Source organism: Pteropus medius, unplaced genomic scaffold (assembly GCF_902729225.1).
Source record: "Pteropus medius unplaced genomic scaffold, Ma_sr-lr_union100, whole genome shotgun sequence".
Lineage (NCBI taxonomy): Eukaryota > Metazoa > Chordata > Mammalia > Chiroptera > Pteropodidae > Pteropus > Pteropus medius.
Window position 1 is genome coordinate 2,003,815 of NW_024349125.1, and position 19,721 is coordinate 2,023,535.

Below are 19,721 nucleotides of genomic sequence, written 5' to 3' on the forward strand. Positions count from 1 at the left end.
TTTATGTGACCTAATTTACATATTTTGGGGGTGTCCTTATTTTAATTTAGTAATTGTAAAATCAAAATAGTATTATATTCACCATCATGTTTATCATTATCATGATCATTACCATAAATAAGTGAACAGTATTTACCATGTATTGAGAAACCATGTACCAAGTACTTTACATACAGAAATGATTTAATTTAATTCACTCCTCACAAGAACCATGTAGGTAGGAATTACTTATCCATTGTACAATTGAAAAACAAAATGTGAATTACTTGTGTGCCATTAAGCAAGTAATCTGAAGTCTTTGTGCTTCCCTATTTGTAGAAAAATTAAAATACCACATATCTGCAAAATATTTTAGGATGACTGTGAATTTTTTGAGTGACAACATGAGACATGATACATTTACAGTTTAAATGTGCTAGGAAGATGACAGAATAGAAAGAAGACTAAAAAGACACAAGGTCTGGGTGCTGGAATGCAGGCCGACCACTCACAAGCTGTGTGATCACATAATCTCTGGACCCTGTTTTCTCATTTTTAAAAGATCAAATATTAAAGGAAGGAGTTGGACCAAATGGAGTGTATCCTTTTTAGGGTTAAAATGTTTAGAATTATTAGTTTGTTTAAATGTACAAATAAGCTTTGAAATCTTTTTTTTTTTTATTGTCAGCTTTATCATATATGTATCATTTACATACAATAAAATTCACCAAGTTTAAGTGTACAAGTCAATGGGTTTTGACAAATGCATCTAGTGGTGTCACCACCACCTCAGGATATAGAACATTTTTATCACTCCACAAAGTCCCCTTCTGTCCTTTTGTTGTTCATCTCTTTCCCCAAGCCTGGCCCCTGACAATCACTAATCTGCTTTCTGTCAGTATAGCTATGGCTTTATTCTAGACTATCACAGAGAACCCAGGGGTGATGGTCCTCCAGGCTCACATTAGTTTCTAAAAGCATACAGGGGAAGAATGCCCTGTGGGGAGGGAGCTTTTTTGCCCTTGTAGAAAATCAGTTTCCTGGGAACTGGACACACTGAAAGTATTTTCAGGCGAGTCATGTCAGCCAGTTGACAGGAGCACTTAAAGCCTGATGTTTCAAGATTTTAGGAATGGGTATCATCCAATAAAAGTGCTCTCAAAACACTGAGGTCTCCATGCTAGGAGGACTTCCCACCCACACAGTTGTCATATTGAGGTTGTCTCTTTTAGTCTTACATTACTCTTGTTTTATCATGCGATATTGTTTTGTTTAAGAAACACAGAACATTACTTTGATTTTTAGTAATACTTAAAGATAGATAATGATGATATTTATTACTTTCTGATCATTCTGTGCTGATTATTGTTTTAAGTGAATGACATAGGTTACTTCAGAAAACATTCCCTAAAAGAACTGTAGTTAACAATAATCATTATCTACCATTTCACTGAGGAGGAAATTGGGTTTTACAGGTGAGATGTGACTGGCCTAAGATCACCTTGCCATATGGAAAAGGGGCCAGGAATAAATACCCAAGTGAGGTCAACAAGCAATTTGGTAAATTCAGAACTGACTCTGTCTCACCACAAAATTAGGTCTTGAAACTCACCTGTATAATTTTTAAAATCAATCAAGGTATAATTTATATAACATAAACTGTACACATTTTCCATAAACTTTAATGAGTTTTTGAAAATTTAAAGAGCTGTGTAATCAATACCACAATCTAAATTTAGACCTTTCCATCATCCTAAAATGTTCCCTGTTGCCCTATTTAATCAATTCCTCCTCTACTCCCAGGAAATCACTGATCTGTTTTCTATCCCTCTAGATTAGATTTGTCTTTCTTAGAATTTTATGTAAGTAGAACTATAGCGTTGTAATCCCTTGTGTCTGGCTTTTTTTGCTCAACATAACTTTATTGAGATTTATCAATATTGTTGTGTGTATTAGTAGTTCATTTTTATTGCTGCTCCTTTTATGGTTATATATTTTATTTTAAGAGGCCAGCATTATCCTAATAACAAAACCAGACAAAGATATTACAAGAAAATAAAACTAAAGACAAAACCTTCATGATATATACAATAATTCTCAATGAAATTTTAGCAAATGGAATCCAGAAATATTTTAAAAAGATAATATATGATGACAAATGAGGCTCATTTGAAGAATTAAGGCTGATTTAACTTTTGAAAATCAATCACTGTAATTCACTATAGTAAGATACTAAATAAGAAAAAGCATATGATTATTTCGATAGATAAAGAAAAAGCGTCCGACAAAATTCAACACTCATTCATGATAAAAACTCTCGGCAAATTAGGAATGTGAAGGAAATCTCCTAAACCTAATCTCATAAATATCTACAGCTAATATTATAATCCCATAAGATTAATAAAAAGGCTCCTATTCAGCATTGCACTGGAAGCCCTGGCTACTGTTAAGAAGGCGAGAAAAAGAAATAAAACACATACAGATTAGAAAGAGAGAAATAAAGCTCTCTATATACATGACTGTCTATAGAGAAAATCCCGACTAATCTCTACAAAACAGCCCCTAGAACTAATAAGTTTGTTTTTTAAGGTTGGGTGATACAAGGTACACATACAAAAGTCTACTTTATTTATATAATACAGCAATAGATGATTGGCATTTGAAATTTTTAAAAAGTACCATTTACAGTGGCATCCAAAAAAGTTACTTATTACATTTTGTTAAAAATTAATTTATTATAATTTATTATAATATCTATTATGGGTTATTATATTATTTTTATATATTTCTTAAAAGTAAGAATAATCTTTATTTCTTAGAAACACATTTGTAAAAATATATCAATAAGATTAAAAGATTCAGAACACATTTATTTGAATGCAGCACATACACTGAGGATCAGCACATCTGCTAAAATGGAATACACCCGAAAACAAAAATCTTAGGGAGAGTTTATAGGTGATACAGCCTCCGCTGTGCAGGGCATGCAGATGATTCTCTTTTTCTGGCTAGATTTTTGTGGTAACCAAAAAAGTATCAGGTTTTAGCAGTAACTATATCAAGAGATGTCAACATATTTTTTAAAGGCTTAAAATGCGCCAAAGTACAATTACATATATAAAAATGGTATAAAAATACTTTTGTTTGATTTCACGAAAATACTAATAAAAAATATCTCAGGCCTATCTATTACAAGAAAAAAATGTTTGACTGGTGGCTTTAAATGGGAGGTGGGAATAAATATTTTGGTATGAATTTTAGCCTAAAAGACAACGTATTAATTTCTGGTTCTACAAAAAGGCTGTGCAACACCCATCCTATCCAAGTCTACGGAATGCTTTGGCATAACTTCCCTAAGATCTTGTATGCTTTTATTAGAGCTATAAATGCATCTCAGATTGCATGTTGCTTTTTAAGAGTAAAGCTGAAGTAAAAATCAACTCTCAAATTCTACAAATTCTGTGAGCCTATATCCATAATTATGTCTTCTGAAATCATGCAAATTAGCAGCACCAATCATCAAGACATTAAAAAATTATTCTGGTACTCGAGCAGCAAATTCTACTAAAATGCTATACAATTTGTGATTAGTAAAATCTCCAAAATTCAAAGTGGCTATACTGTTTTAAGATAGGAAATTCAGTCTCTCTGCATTATATAACATCTAACAAGTTATACACTTTCTTTAGCTTCTGAAAGGAGTAACCTCTGTTAGAGAAGAGGATATTGCAATTTTCCTATGAGATGTTTTAAATTATATCCCCAGCCTAAAAATATTAAATTTTAACAAGTCATAGAATTTTAGAGTTGGAAAGCATCCTCTCTTTTCAGATAAGGGAAGTGACGCCAACAAAAGGAAATGGTTTGTCTAAGATCACACAATGACAGAGGCTGGATTCCGGCAATCCTCATTCCCCACTACATTACTCATACTCTCTGCAGTGCTTTCTTCACAAGTTTTTCTGGTTCTTTTTTTTTTGTCCCATTCATTAAATAGCAAAGAAATATTAGGTATCAAGTATATAGCAATGCAATAAATATAGACTTTTACTTCAGTTTTAAACTCAGAATATCAAAATAATTTCCGAGTCTTTATCTACCTTCATTTTGCTGAGAATGTGGTCAACAGTAAATTATGTTTAGCTGTCGTCATTATTTTCAAATATTTACACAGACACTGAAAACACCTTTTAGAACTATTCCTTAAAGACACTTTTACAAACACATCCGTGTGACTTTTCATGGATATAATGAAACTGTGATGGTGAATGGAAGTGAGATGCTTCAGTCTCTCAAAGTGCAGTCATGAATTTATCTTGATGCATCATACTCTGCACTCCTCCTAAGTTCTTCGGACCTAAGTTCTTTGGATTATGTGGACATAATCAAAATGACTGTCATCTCCACTGGCCTGCACTTTCTAGCACGGCCTGTCATCCTGAAAAGATGGTCTTATATTGGGAGAGTGAGGATGCCACCGGGACTTGCTGGGTGGCTTTTAGGATGTTACTGAGGCTGGCAAATATAGACTTCAGGATTTGTTTTAGAGCAGAGCTGAAATTACTATCACTGGGTTGCTTGCTTTGAATGTTGAGTGTCTCTAGGATGAATAGCATTTGCTAGGCTTCCTCTCAAAAGTTCTGGTTCTTTGTAACCAGGTGCCATGTGTAGCTTGTTATTCTGTCATCCACTGAATCTGAAGTGAAATCCCCCCTCCCTCAAGCCTGATAAAATCTGATCTATTCAATTTGCTATTTCCTAGTGTCCCAGCTGGAAGAATATGTGATGCTTGATTGCACAATTCCAGAGGTGCTTACAGGTTCTGGGGCTGTCCACCTGGAATACAAATGTGTGCTCTTGCTCCCGACCCTTATTGTCACCCCCCCACCACCACCAGTGTCAATTTTCTCTTCTTAAAATCCATTTTGGTAATTTTAGGCCAAAAGAATAAGCCTATTTTGTTAGCCCCTTCAAAAGTTAATATGCTTGTCAGGTCAATCCAAGAGAATATTCACAGTCATCTCTTCCCCTGACGACATGCATATCTACCATACATTTCCAGCCACTTCACTTTATTCAGATAGGAGAGTTCCACCCAAGAGGGCTCTTTTCCCTGCACTCTTTCCATCTCTGAAAGACATCAAATTCCATCGCTTCTGTCTGATTTGGAATTAACTGAAACTCAGACACTTGCTCTGGTGTGTGTTCTGGAAGTTCATATTCCCCAAGCTCTGCTTGTAGACAGAGAGCAGCTAACTTCACAGCTGTTTCACATGGGCATTTCAATTTTCCTGAAAGAGTGTCATGCCTGAGTTGTAAAACAAATAGGTATCTTGTAAGCTCTTCATGAAAGTTGTTTGGTTCTGAAGAATAATTTTTAACTCTGAAGTGCAAAGCAAGTCCAATTTTCATCTGCTTTTTAATGGGTTTGGAATGATCTAGCCAGCGTGCAACCTGGGCAGAGTTGAGAAACTGGAGGCCGAAGTAATGTTTCTATGAGGTCCAAGTGGTACACAATCTGATCAAACAAATCCTGGCCTTTGGCATATTTCTGAACAAAAACACCAAGATGGATCAGGAGCTGACCCTCCTGCAGTCAGCTGCCATAACCTGGAAGAGGAAACTGGAGTGCAGACAGACCAGGTTCTTGCAGGAAAGAGAACCCTCCACCAGGCAAAGTGGAGGAAGAGGGTAGGTAGCCAGACCCTGGAGAAGGATGGAGCACGTGTTTTGAGGACAAATTGTGGGTGGAGGAATTCTGTGGTTATGAAGTAGATTTCTATTTTTATGTATTTTTATACATTTTCATTTATAAATATTTTTATATTTATATTATGTAGTCTATTCTATTAAATATGTTATATATTTATATTTGGATATATTTATATATCTTATAAATTATATATTATATTTATATTATATAGCCTATTCTATTATATATTTATATTTTTATAATTTATAAATTATATATTTATATATTTTATAATCTCTTTAATTTGTTAATATGTTAACAAAATTTGTGCAAGATCTATATGCTGAAGGTAACAAAATATTGATAAAAAAATCAAAGAATATCTAAAGAAATGGAGAAATGTACCATGTTCATGGATTGGCAGACTTAATATTGTTATGATGTCAATTTTCCCCAAATTTATATAGACTCCAGTACAATTCTAATAAATATAAATCTTAAGAAGTTATTTTTTTTTTGCATACTGAGAAGTTATTCTAAAATTTACATGGAATGTCAAAGAATAGCCAAAACAATTTTGCGAAAGAAAATAAAGTTTCAGGGCTCATACTAGTTTATTTCAAGACTTCTGTAAAACTACAGTAATCAATGAAGTTGTTAAAAAGATAGACACATAGTGCAATAGTACAAATAAAGATCCCATAAATAGACCCAAACAAATAATTGCTGATTTTTGGCAATGATGCAAAGGCATTTTAATAGTGAAATGATCTTTTTAACAAATGGTGCTAGAACTGAACATAGATGCTTCTTCTGCTTAAAAAAAAATTCAACCTTCACACATACCACACACATTACACAAAAATTAATTTTAAATGAACCATAGAAACATTATATTAAGTGAAAATCCCAGAGACAAAAGCCAACTATTGTATAATTTGATTTATATGAAATGTCCAGAATAGGCAAATCCATAGAGACAGAAATTAGACTAGTGGTTGCCAGAGACTAGAGGGTAGGGAATGTGGTGTGATGGCTAAAAGGTACTGGGTTTCTTTTGGGAGACACAAAATTGTTCCAGACTTTAACAGTAGTGATGATCACATAATTTTGTGAATGTAATGAAACTACTGAATCATACACTTTAAAAGGTATATTTTATGGTATGTGAATTGGATCTCAATTTAAAATTTTCTAGTACTTAAAAGTGATTCTCAAGGCAGTATTTCTAAATAGAGAAAATTAGGAAGATATGTAAAGGTAGGAAAACTTTATAAATTTTGTCAGACTAACACACCAGAATATTTTTCAGATATTAAAATTATATATAAAAAGAGCTTTTGTACAACACTAAATGTACAATCCATGAAAGAAATAATTGATAAGCTGGACTTCATTAAAATTAAAAACTTCTGCACTGTGAAGAGATGGAGAAGATAAGCTACAGTCTAGGAGAAAATATTTTCAAAAGACATACTTGATAAAGAACTGTTATCCAAAATACACAAAGAATGGAACAAACAACCCAAGTGAAAAATAGATTAAAGTTCTTAACAAAACGGTTCAACATAAAAGATTTACGGATGGCAAATAAGCATAGGAAAAGATGCTCCACATCATATGTCATTGGGGAAATGTAAATTAAAACAATGAGATGTCATTATACACCTATTAGAATGGCCGAAATTCAGAACACTGACACCATCAAATTCAAGTGAAGATATGGAGCAATATCTTCTCATTTATTTCCTATTTCCTATAAATAGTATAGCCACTTTGAAAGATAGTTTGCAGTTTCTATCGAAACTAAATATACTCTTAACATACAATCTGGCAATTATACTCCTTTGTATATTTACCCCCCCTAAAAAATGAAAACTTATGTTCACACAAAAATCTGCACACAGATGTTTATAACAGTTTTATTTTTAATTGTCAAAACTTGGAAGCAACCAATATGACCTTCAATAGGGAAATGGATAAACTACAGTACATTCAGACAATGGAATATTATTCAATGCTAAAAAGAAATGAGCTATCAAACCATAAAAACACATGGAGGAAACTTGAATGCACATTACTAAGTGAAAGAAGTTAGTCTGAAAGGCTACGTATGTGTATGATTCCAATTGTATGACATTGTGGAAAAGGACAAGTATCAGAGATAATAAAAAGGTCAATGGTCCCAGGGGCTTGTGGAGAGGGAGAAATGAATAGGCAATGCACAGAGGATTTTTAGGGCAGTGCAACTATTCTGTTTGTTACTACAATGGTGGATACATATCATTACACATTTTTCAAAACCCATAGTATATACATCAAGAGTGAACTCTTACATAAACTATGGACTTTGGGTGATAATGTTGTGTCAATGTATTTTTCTCATCAGAGCCCTCCTGTATTGATTCCATCAAAAGTTATTTAGGTCTAATATAGGTATTCATTGGATATTATGAGGAGGGTGACAGTGTAAAAAAGAGTTAATATAGCAAGCCTGAGATGGCTTTATTTAGAAAGGCCTACTTAGAAGATTGTCCCTTGGCTGGCATCTGGAAACAGATTTTTAAGGGTTCCCACCATTTCCCTAATTAATAAGCGTGGTTTACTGTTTGTGCAAACAATGGTCTATCTTCAACATCTGCTTTCCTTTTGGGAGTCTGGAATTTTGGTACATGTTAGGCAGAGAGTGCCCATTTAAAAATCTTGGGCACTGTCTTAATCAGTTTGGGCTGCTATAACAAATTACCATAGACTGGGTGGCTTAAACAGCAAACATTTGTTTCTCACAGTTCTGGAGGCCAGGAAGTCCAAGATCAGGGTGCCAGCAAATCCATTGTCTGGGGTGCTCCTGCCTTCTGATTTGCAGATAGCCATCTTCCCATTTTATTCTATTGTGGTAGAGAGCAGAGAGAGGAAGCAAGTTCTTTAGTGTCTCTTCTTATACGAGCACTTATCCCATCATGAAGGCTCCACCCTCAAGATCTAATTACCTCTCAAAGGCCTTGTATCTCCAAATACCATCATTTGGGGATTAGAATTTTGGAGAGAACCCAAACATTCAGTCTATTGCAGGCACTGAATCTCTAATGAGCTACCCTGGCTGGCAACACTCTGCATGGATGAATTAAACCTCCCCTTGTGCAACTCCACTTGGAGAGAACTCTTAGAAGCTTGCACCTGGGTTCTTCCAGATTTCCCCGCCTTAAGACTTTTCCCTTTGTTGATTTTCCTCTGTATTCTTCACTGTAATAAAAAGTAACTGCGAGTATAATAACTTCTGGGTCTTGTAGGTCCTTCTAGTGAATTGCATCTGAGAACAGTGCTGGAGACTCAGAAATTCCATTCTTAATTATATCCAAAAGAATTGAAAACAGTACCTCAGATATTTTACAGCATTGCAGCGTTATTCACAACAGGCAAAAGGTGGAAACAACCCAAGTATCCATCAACAGAGGAATGGACAAACAAAATGTATGATATTGATAATGGAATATTTTTCAGACTTAAAAACGAATGATATATGCTACAACATATATGAACTTGAAAACATTATGGTAAGCAAGGCACAAAAGGTCACATATTGTATGATTTCACTTACATGAAATATCTAGAATGGGTATCTAGTAAGATAGAGGTTACCAGGAGCTTGGGGAGAGAAAGAAAGGGAAGTTTCTATTTGGGATGATGAAAAAGTATTGGAAATAGTGGTGATGATGGTTGAACAACATTGTAAATATAGTTAATGCTGCTAAATTGTACGCTTTTAAATGTCAATTCTTGTGTTATATATAATTTAATACAGTTAAAAAAGATAAAATACAAAACCGTGTAGAGTCAGATTCTCAACTGTGTACAGTAGAGTCTCTGACTTCTTAAGAAGCACTAGCCTAAAAGGCTGAATTCTCCCAAATACTGCTAGTAGAAGGTTAAATCGGTAAAACCTGTAGGGCTAAAAACAACAACAACAACAACAAAACATAAAACAAAATAAAAAATGCAGCCTGGATGTTGCCTTTGGTTTTTATTTCCTCTTCCAGGTGGGTGGAGAAAGGGCCCAAACATTCCCAAAGATGAGCTCTGGGTGGTCCAAAAATGCTAAAAGTTTGCATTACTCTCTCCAGTAAAAAATTAAATCAGGTTCCAGGGCCGGAACAAAGCTTCAGATAGACCAGGAGAAAAAACGAGAAAAAAAAACCACTTCAGATCCTGCTTCACCTGCCCGCCCTCCCCCGCCATTGTTAGGCATTATTTGGCAGCTCCAAAGTTAACCTTGTAAATACGAAATTTGTCTCTGGAGATTTAAGTAAATTTACAATGGGGAGAAAAGGAGAATTTTAAAAATTGCTTTGTGTTTTGTGTTTTACGGCTATTGCATCCGGATATATGATAAAACTAATATAAAATATTTTATTTTTGTAATTTCATAAATAATTTTATTAGTAAGCTAAAAAAGAAAAAAGAAAAAAGAAAAAAGAAAGAACCTCCTGCCCCCGCAACCAAATGTTACACAACTTCCTTGCTTTTTGCTACTGGTGAGTCAATTGAAATGTAAAGTCCCTGAGTATTAAAAGTAAGTTTTTATAAGTGATGATTTTTGCTATAGTTTTTGCCTGTTGGAGCCCCTGAAAGCAAGGAGACAGCATGAAAAAAGAGATAACCTCTAAGTGGAGATACACTTTTGGAGTTTTAAAAAGCAGTTTTTAATTACTAATGAACTCTTGAAAAATGAGACATCTGATGGAGGCAAATTTTCTGGCTTCTGCATATTTTTGAATGAATCAATTTGGACCCTAATTATGACAGGGGTAAAAGAGTTTAGGAAAGCCTCGTTAGTCACTTGTATTTATAACGCTGATGCTGTACAAGGTTTTTGTTTTGCCATAGCTGAAACAAAAGCCTGAGTTTTTCCGGAATCCTAATTTACAGATCATTATGGCCTGCACCTGACTGACTGTAAACTGAAAACTGATACTATCTGCTGTGGGTTATTTCAGCCTGTGCTAGAAGAAAAGGAGACATAACTCAGACTGTGGTTTATCAATGCGGATTCAGGACACTCCCAGTCACACACAAATGTCTGTAGGAAAGGGGTTGTTCTCTAATGGGATCATGTGAAATCAGGCTGCTGATCAGTTTTATATTTCTGACACAAAAACTAATTGTGATTTCTGCCCCAAACTGTAAATTCCAAGAAGGACACATGACAGGGACTGTGAACTCTGTGTTTGTTCCTCGCTGAATGGACTCTTGACTTCCTCCTAAGAGTGTCTCAATGTTGTTAATGATTATATGATTTTTAACTTTCTGGATTAGTTGCAGTTTGAAACATTAGACTGATCAATGGACCCAACTTTCCTAGACTTCCTTCTGGTACCTACACTTAAGTAAAGCAAGTTGATCATTAAGTGCAGCTACCCGCCAAAAGGAATTAATCTTTTCTAGGTGCTCACTGGATACATCATCAGGATGGAAGGGGTTAGTGGTTATGAAAACCCATTTTGAAATTTTTTTAAATTCAAGATTTTCTCCTGATGAAGTCCCGAACATGACATGTTTTTCCAGTTAAGTTGTATAAAAATGTTTTTCTGTGAAAATATTTTCATTCCTCTTGCATACAACCCTTCTTGAAGAAATGTCCAGATGAGAGTAGTAGATGATTTTTAAAAAGTAAAGTTATGATTGCTGAAAAGGACAATCATGATTTTGTTAGCAGTGGGAGAAAAAACAAAATGCCAGTATCTGGAAGGCATCAGGGCTGGGCATTAAAGATCTTTGTTTTGCAAAACTGTTCCTGGAAGCTTCCCCTTCTCTGGAAAAGAAAACTTGCCACACTGCCTTTCCAAGCTGCTGAGAATGTTCTGATTCAGACTGACTGCTGAGGCTTGATCACGCCCCACAGTGCTGGCTGTGGGACAGCATGGGTGGCCCCAGCTCTTGCACTTTTCACGCAAAACACACTCATGAGGTGGGTGAACTGCTGTCACAGCCAAACAAAACTGAAACTGAATGTCTTCTTGCAGTTCCTCTAAAACCAAGGGCTCCACCAAAATTTTCAAACTGAACCAGAAACCCTAGGGCAGGAGCCTCTGTGGTGGGGCTCTGTTAACCTGGGACCTACTGTGTGTCCTGTTTGGGGTATGCTAACATTTGATGTGTGCCCTTGAGGGCTATACTTTTTTTGTATGTTCTCTGACCGTTATGATGCTGCCTCAACTGGAAGGTGTTCAGGTTAGCTTCAATATATTGGCCAGAGTTATTCTGTGACTAAATTGATGCCTCGGGTCACATAAAAAAGATTCATACAGAAATTTGAGGAGGAAGCCACTTGACTTTCTAAGATAGAGTTTAATAATTGATGGGATGTGTTTTAAATCTCAAGGGGCATAACAGATCATTAAGGCAAATTCGTCTTATCCTGCTGCTTGGAATCTTACAGTTTGTCTTAGGGCCAAAAGGATGGACTATGCTAAAAAGAACTAACATTGCAGGATTGAAACATCATCCTTAGAAAGGCCTGCTGACAAGGATGGCCCTTGGTTAGCATCTGAGAACTTGGATTTTGCACCAGTTCTCACCAGCTTTAACTGATAAGGGTGGCTCACTGTGCTAAACTGTACAAACAATGTGGTTTATGTTGAACACCCGCTTTACTTCTAGGAGTCTGGAATTTTGGTGCGTGGCAGGCAGAGTGTACCTATGTGACCAGCACCTAACCTTTGTACACTGAATTTCTAATGAGCTACCTGGTTGGCAACACTCTGCATGCGTTGTCACACATTAGTACAGCTCCACTTGGAGAGAACTCTTGGACGCTTGCACCTGGATTCCTCTGGACTTCCTTCCATGCGCCTTTTCCCTTTGCTGATTTTTCTCTGTAGCCTTTCACTGTAATGAACAGCAATTGTGAAGTATAATAACTTCCAGGTCCTGAGAGTCCTTCAAGTCAATCAGTGAGCCCAGGCATTATCTTGGGAACCCTGAAGTATGTCAGGTATCACAGGCCAGTGCTCAGTAATATCTGACTGATGAAATGAATTGAATTTGAATTTTATACAACTACCTACCACTCACATAAACCTTCATTTATATTTATTAATATCTATTAAGGACAAGGTAATGTGCTAAGGGTGAGAGATGAAGAAATATTAAGATGAAGATACCACAGCTGCCTTTATTAACAGAATAGAGGTGAGTAAGTACAAGGTGCTACCAAGTCAATGCAGAAAACAATTGTTTTTTTACTGATGAGACATTAAGAAAACACTTGCTCATCAAGAGATGAACAGAATTTCATCAGTCCAGAGACAAGAGAAGCATTCAAGGCTATGAAATTGAAGGAAACATATGAACTTAAATGACCACAGAAAGAATATGTGCTCATTTGAAAAATGCAAACAATACAAAAGTGTTTTAAGTCATAATTTTCCAATTCCACACTCAGAGTGGGATTCTAACGTCTTTCATTATACACATATATAATGTCTGTTTTTGGTTATGTGCTGTTTTTTTGCTTTATAAAAATGGGATCATATTCATATATTCTCTGCAACTTGATTTTTGTCACTACACCTAAATCAATGAAATTTTAAGCCATATTTTGGTATGGTTTGATGCCCATGAAGTAATTATGCTTTTTGACAGAATGATGAAAAGAAATTGATTTTATTGTTCTTTTTATTTGTGCACGTAGGTACATGCATGCTCACATGAAAAGAAATCACCCATGTGTTTTAACCCAGGACATGGAACAGAAGGTGTCAGACCCACCCAAGGAACATATTCTTTTGCCTCTTTTTATTCTAAGGATTTTATAAATTTCTCTCTTAGATTTATGTTAGGTTTTATGAGCATCCCGGTCAGATTGAAGGAAGGCTGAAAAAAAGAAAAGAGTTATGACTTTTATAAGAATAAATAGGTAAAAATTAACACCAACCAGGCAGGGTCAGTAGACTCAACCAGCACTGCATAATGAGATGATGTTATTTGAACTGTGACGAAATTAATAGATTTCTTCTCCCATTTTCCTAACTGATGTTTACCTCCATGTGATGGTAAAATGATTGCCCAATCTCTTTAAGATAATACTTTCCTTTAGAAGGGAAAAAAGTATGTGAACAGATTACTGGAAACTATTTATATTGTATTTTCTTTTCTGCCAAAATGAAACTATTGTATTCTGGTAACACCTGTAGGCTACTAGAATATCAGAAAAGCAAAAGTTTACGCATAAAGACAAAGCATTCTGATAAAAAGTGTTTAGCCAATGTAAACATTCTTTCCCAAAGTAAAAATTCTCTAAATTTTGCTCTTTACTGAATGTATTTGGTTGAACCACAAAAAACTGCCAATATTCAGTTATTTTTTTGTCCAGAAACAATAGCAATTACATATGGCTCCAAATAATATACCTACAAAAAATAAAGCTATTAGAATTAAGGCCATTTAATAGACAATTTTATTTTATACCAGCTAAGAAAGTATGCTTAAAGTAGAACTTTGTAGAGAGAACAAAGAAACCTGAAGCCTAACTATGATGTGCACTTTTAAATGCAAAAGTTTATGTACATGTACACTTTAAATTCAAAGCAGTGAGTGTTGCACATCAGACTTCACATGAAATTATCCAGAATGTTAGTTAGTCCATGAGAAGAAATATCTAGATGTACTTGCATCAAGCATGTTTTCACTAGTGTACCAAACTTAGACAAGAATTTCTCTCTTACGATAGGAGTTGGTTGAAAGCACACACATATCTACTGAAAATCTATCCGTGGTGTTGCTGGTGCTGGAGCTTCTCATTTTGCTCTGGCCCCAACACTACATTGATGACTTTGGGTGTTAGCCTTTTAGGTAAGATTTCTCCCTGAGAGAGACCTGCCTGGTGATTCCTAGAGTTTTTTGCAGTTTTAAGATTCTCCTGAGTCAACTACAGACTTGCCTTTCAGACAAGTATGCTATTGTTTATTCCTCTGTTTAGGAATGTGCACTTAGAACAACATCTAAAAGGAAAGGAAATTAACTGTTTGACCTGTGCCAGGTGTAGGCTATTTGTTCAGAGCAACACTTTACTTGGATGGTTGACAGGCTATGATATGCAGGCTCATCCTCTGGTCAGATGATATAATTTCTATCATTTCATACAATTGAAGGGATGAGAAAAATAATTAAAAAGTCTGTTGTATCACACGCTTGTCCAGGGTGGCTATCCTGGAGAGCTCGCTGGGTAGCCCTGGGTCTCACCTAGACTTTGGCCCCATTCATGGATATCAATGACAACTGCTCCTACCACATCCATCTTCGAGGCTGTTGTGTCCAGAATGGATCTTCCACCTGTGGGTCAGGTGTGGGTGACTGATTTCCTGGGTTTGTTGTTCAAAGTTAAAAAAGAAGGTTTTCCCTCCTACCACACCTCGCACACTTTCAGGACAGAGCTTGGATCAAAAGAATCCCTTAGAAGTTCTTGCTGTCCCTGAATATTTCCCCCCCAAATTTTCATTTTGTCACTGTGCCTTAACTTTTGATTAGAGATTTTTTTTTTGTTTAACCAGTACAGTGAATATGAAGCCAGCAGCCTCTCCCACTTTGATGTGGTCAGTAGGCTTTCCACTGTGGCTTGGACTGACCTGTGGGCACCTAAAGAGTGTAGGATCAAAAGGTGGAAGAAGGCAGGGTTGGCTGCACTGAAAGAAGAGGAAAAAAGGGAGATTTGAGACCCTGACCAAGTTAAACTTGCTTTATTCAGATATTTTGACCATGGTTCACCCTGCAGAGTTTGTAGCCCTAGAAAAATAACCAGCAACCATAACATCTGAAACACATAAAGAATCAAACAAAACTATTTAGGACCAGTTAGTGCTAGAGTGGAATCTGATAAGAAATATTTAGTCTCAATTTCTCATGTTCATATCTGCCATTTGTACTAGGTGTCAGCAGAGCACTGTGCTCTAATATGGTGTCTGAACCAGCCAAGCTCTGCTCACTGTTGTCAGTCTGGGATAATTTTTTTTTTTTTAATAAGAATTTTGTGATTTCTTCTTCTCATGGCACTTTATCCTGCAAATGACAATCTTTTCAATACAATTTCTTCTTTTGTTTTCTTTCTTGCTTTCTCCTATGAATAAGAATATCATATAGAAAATGGTTGGAAGAATTTTTGATAAATTTTCCTTGCCCAGATCCATTGCACTGTTGTCAGCGTAGACCTCAGCCTAAATCATTGTTGGTGTAGGTGGATGCCATGACTGGACCTTCAAAGCTCTTCTCAGGAAAAAATTTTTCTTAAACAGTATCACTCCCTCCTCCCAATTTTAACATGAATTTAAAAGGCACATTTTAGAGGGAAAATTTCCTTACTAGCCTGAGTATACAACAGATGAGAAAGAAAATTAAATATACTTATTTGATACTGTATTTACTTTATTTGCCTATAAAATATTTATTCACTCAAAAAATATAGATTAAGGGTCTGCTTTGAGCAACTGGGATCAAAAGAAATCACAATAAACCTAGCATGAATTGGTAATCAAAGCTAATAACAACTTAATGCACTGTCTTTCCCTCAATTACCTTTCTTTTTTTGAGAATTTTTATTAAAATTTATTTGGGTCAAGCAGAGGATGTGCCTGAAAGCAAGGTCCTACCAGACTGAGATAAATGTTTCCCCAAATATCTTTTTTTAGAATAACTTTATTGAGGTATAATTTATATACCATAAAATCCCACTTGAAAGTGTATAATTAAATCATCACTACAATAGCTTTAGGACATTTTCATCACTCCCAAAAGATTCTTTGTACCCAAGGAAGATACACTTACATAAAATTATTTAATACTTAATTTGTTTAGTGGAAAAAATGTCCACCCCCCTTTGAATGAGTCCTCAAATTACGTATCAAAATTCGTTCATAGCCCTTCATCACAAACCATCTGCTCTAAGCAACAGATTTCTCTTATCTTCATAGTATCATAGGGTAATTTATCCTTCTGGGTCCTTGCTCCTACAAGTCTCTTGTCTGGAGCCCTCTTTGATCTGGTTCATTTATCTAAACTTCTCCATCCTTTAGGCTGGAGCTCAGATTGCACCATCTCCCTTTTGGCCTTTCTAGCCAGTGCTGATACCCAAACCTCCTCACCTCATACCCTCTGGTTTATAGAATCTGTTATGTAGAACCTGAATGTATTTCATTTCTCTGCAGTTTAGTTTTAAATGCTTTGAAGTTGGGCTGATCAGATAAACTCTTTCTCTAGCATCCCTGACCTCTGATGCTCAACTCAATAAACCTGAGTTGATTGACCAATTGATTACAACGCAGCAGAAGGAAAATGGTGACTAAAGGGAAAGTGATTGACATTGCTAAATTGCAGTCGAGGTGAGTGCAAAATTAGAGAAACAAATCAATCTTGTGTTCCTAGTGACCTTTTAAAGTGGAAAAGAGAGAGAAGGAAAATGAAATGTATTGAAGGACTATTTGCTAAGCTATTGTTTTTCATATAGTATTTTGCATAATTCTAACAAAGTTTCAGGTGAAATAACTGGGACTCAGAGAAGCTACGAAACATAGCTAAAACCACACAGCTTTAAATGAAGTCAGAATTAAAACTCAGGTCTATTTGACTAGAGAGCCCTGGCATTTTCTATATATACTTCTGCCATGCCTAATGTGCCCTTTCTTCTCAGTGACATTGTCTAGTTCAGTGTTTCCCCAAGTCACCAGGCGACCTCTAGGCCCCCAGGAAGAGAGGAGCTACCCAGCAACACCCCATAGAGCCTGGGATTTAGACCCCATAAGGTCGCCTTTCCTATTGCAGTGGAAAGACATTGGGACTAAGAATAATTAATCGTTAGAAATAAAGTAACATCATACCATAAGTGATGTTCAAATGCCATAGGAATTCAAAGGTGGGGAGTTATCTCCCACTGGGAGAAAAAGAAAAGCTTCATGGAAAATGTGATGTTTGAGATAAATCTTGAAGATTGGAAAGACAATTCACGTTGTGGAAACAGTATGTAAAAAGGTGAATGTGCAGAAAAAATTAATGAAACAGAGTTGAGATCTCTCTCTTTAGAATGGCTGATTTGTAAGTTTAGTTCTTGGCTGGTATCTGGGAAATTAACTGGTAAGCAGTTCCTTGCACTAACATGAAACTTTCCCTAAATGATAGGAATGGCTCACTGCCTCAAAGCAGATTTTTGCTGAATACCTGCGTTCTTTCTCTGAATCTGGGATTTTGGCATGTGGTAGGCAGAGAATGCCTATGTGCCCAGCTCTCAATTAAAATTTTGGACATGGAGTCTCTAATGAGCTTCACTGGTAAGTTATTTGTGACTTCATAAATGTCATACTCATTGTTGGAGGAATTAAGTTGATCCAGTGTACTACACTGGGCGAGTACTCTTAGAAGCTTGTGCCTGGTTTCCCTTAGACTTTGCCCACTGGCCTTTTTCCATTGCTGATTTTGTTTTCTATCCTTTCATTGTAATAAATCTTAGCCATACATACAGTTATATGCTGAGTCCTGTATATTCATAGCAAATCATTGGATCTGCATGTGGTCTAGGGCATCTCTGACAGTGACAGAACTGGAAACATATATCATGTGTTTAGAGAGTGGCAAGGTTTGACTGGAGTGTAAGCTATTAGTAGGAAGAAAAGCCAGGAAAAGTAGGCCACGGTCATTTTATGAAAAGTCTTACTTGCCGACATCTTTTCATTTTTATTTCAAACTTACTCTATGTGGGTTAGAGAACACACTTTATGTGATTCTAATTCTTTTGAATATGTTGAATTTCATCCCATGATATGACCCAGGATATGGTCTCTCTTATTGTATACTGTGTTCACTTAAAAAGAATGTGTACTTTTTATTTGTTGGGTGAAGTGTTGTATAGAATGTTGGTTAGATCTAGGTGGATAATGGTTTTGTTCAGTTCTTCTATATCCTTACTGGTTTTCTACTAACTTGATCTATCGATTACTGAGAGAAGAGTTTTAAAGTTGTGGATTTGTCCATTTTCCTTTCAGTAGTATCATTTCCTGCTTCATCTAGTTTGAAGCTATCTTGTTAGAAGCATACACATTTATAATGTGTATGGATTTTTATATCTTCTTGGTGAATTATCTATCTTATCACTATGCAATTAATTCTCCCTCCCTACCTCTAGAAATTTTCCTTGCTCAGGAGTCTATGTTTTATGATGTGAATACAGTCATTCCAGTTTTCTTTTGATTAGTTTTCATATGGTATGCTTTTTTTATCCTTTTACTTTCAACTTACATAATTTTAAATATAATATTATAATTGAAGTGAGTTTCTCGCAGAAAGCATATAGTTGGGGGGCATTTGAAGAATCCATTCAGATAATCTCTATCTTTCATATAATGTGTTTGGGCCATTTATATTTAATGTAGTTATTGATATGTTTGCATTTAGGTTTACTATTTTATTATCTGTTTTCTGTTTGTCCTCTATTTTTCTTCCATTCTTTCTCCTTTTCTGACTTCTTTTTGATTATTTGAATATATTTTAGTGTTCCACTTTATTTATTGAATTTTTTACTATAGTTTATTATATAGTTCTTTTTAGTGATTGCTCTAGAGATTATAATATTTCTATTTAACACATCACTGTCTACTCAAAGTTAATATTTTACCATTTCAGGTAGACTGTAGAAGCCTTACCAGTATAAGTCCTTTATTCTCCCCCATTTATGTAGTTATATGTATTACTTCAATATATGTTGAAAACACCATCAGGCAATGTTACATTTTTTTTTTCTTTCAAACATTATACTTACTTTAAAGAATGTAATAGAGTATTTACCCAGATATATGCCATTTCTGTTTCTCTTCCTTCACATATAATGATCCAAATTTCTTTCTGGTAGCTTTTCCTCTTTGCTTGAAGAATTTCATTTAGCATGTCTGCTGGTTTTTAATTAATTCATCTGAAAATGTCTTTATCTCATCTGATTACAAGGATATATTTTTATGGGATGTCAAAATCTGGGTTGACAGAATTTTTTCTTTTAGTACTTGAAAATTGTTGTGCC

General features: G+C 35.5%; 1 pseudogene; it reads right to left on the reverse strand.

The window, feature by feature from the left end:
• Window positions 1-4,654: 4,654 nt before the first annotated feature.
• LOC120616919 (band 4.1-like protein 4B) overlaps window positions 4,655-19,721 on the reverse strand; it is a 49,953-nt pseudogene continuing 34,886 nt past the window's right edge.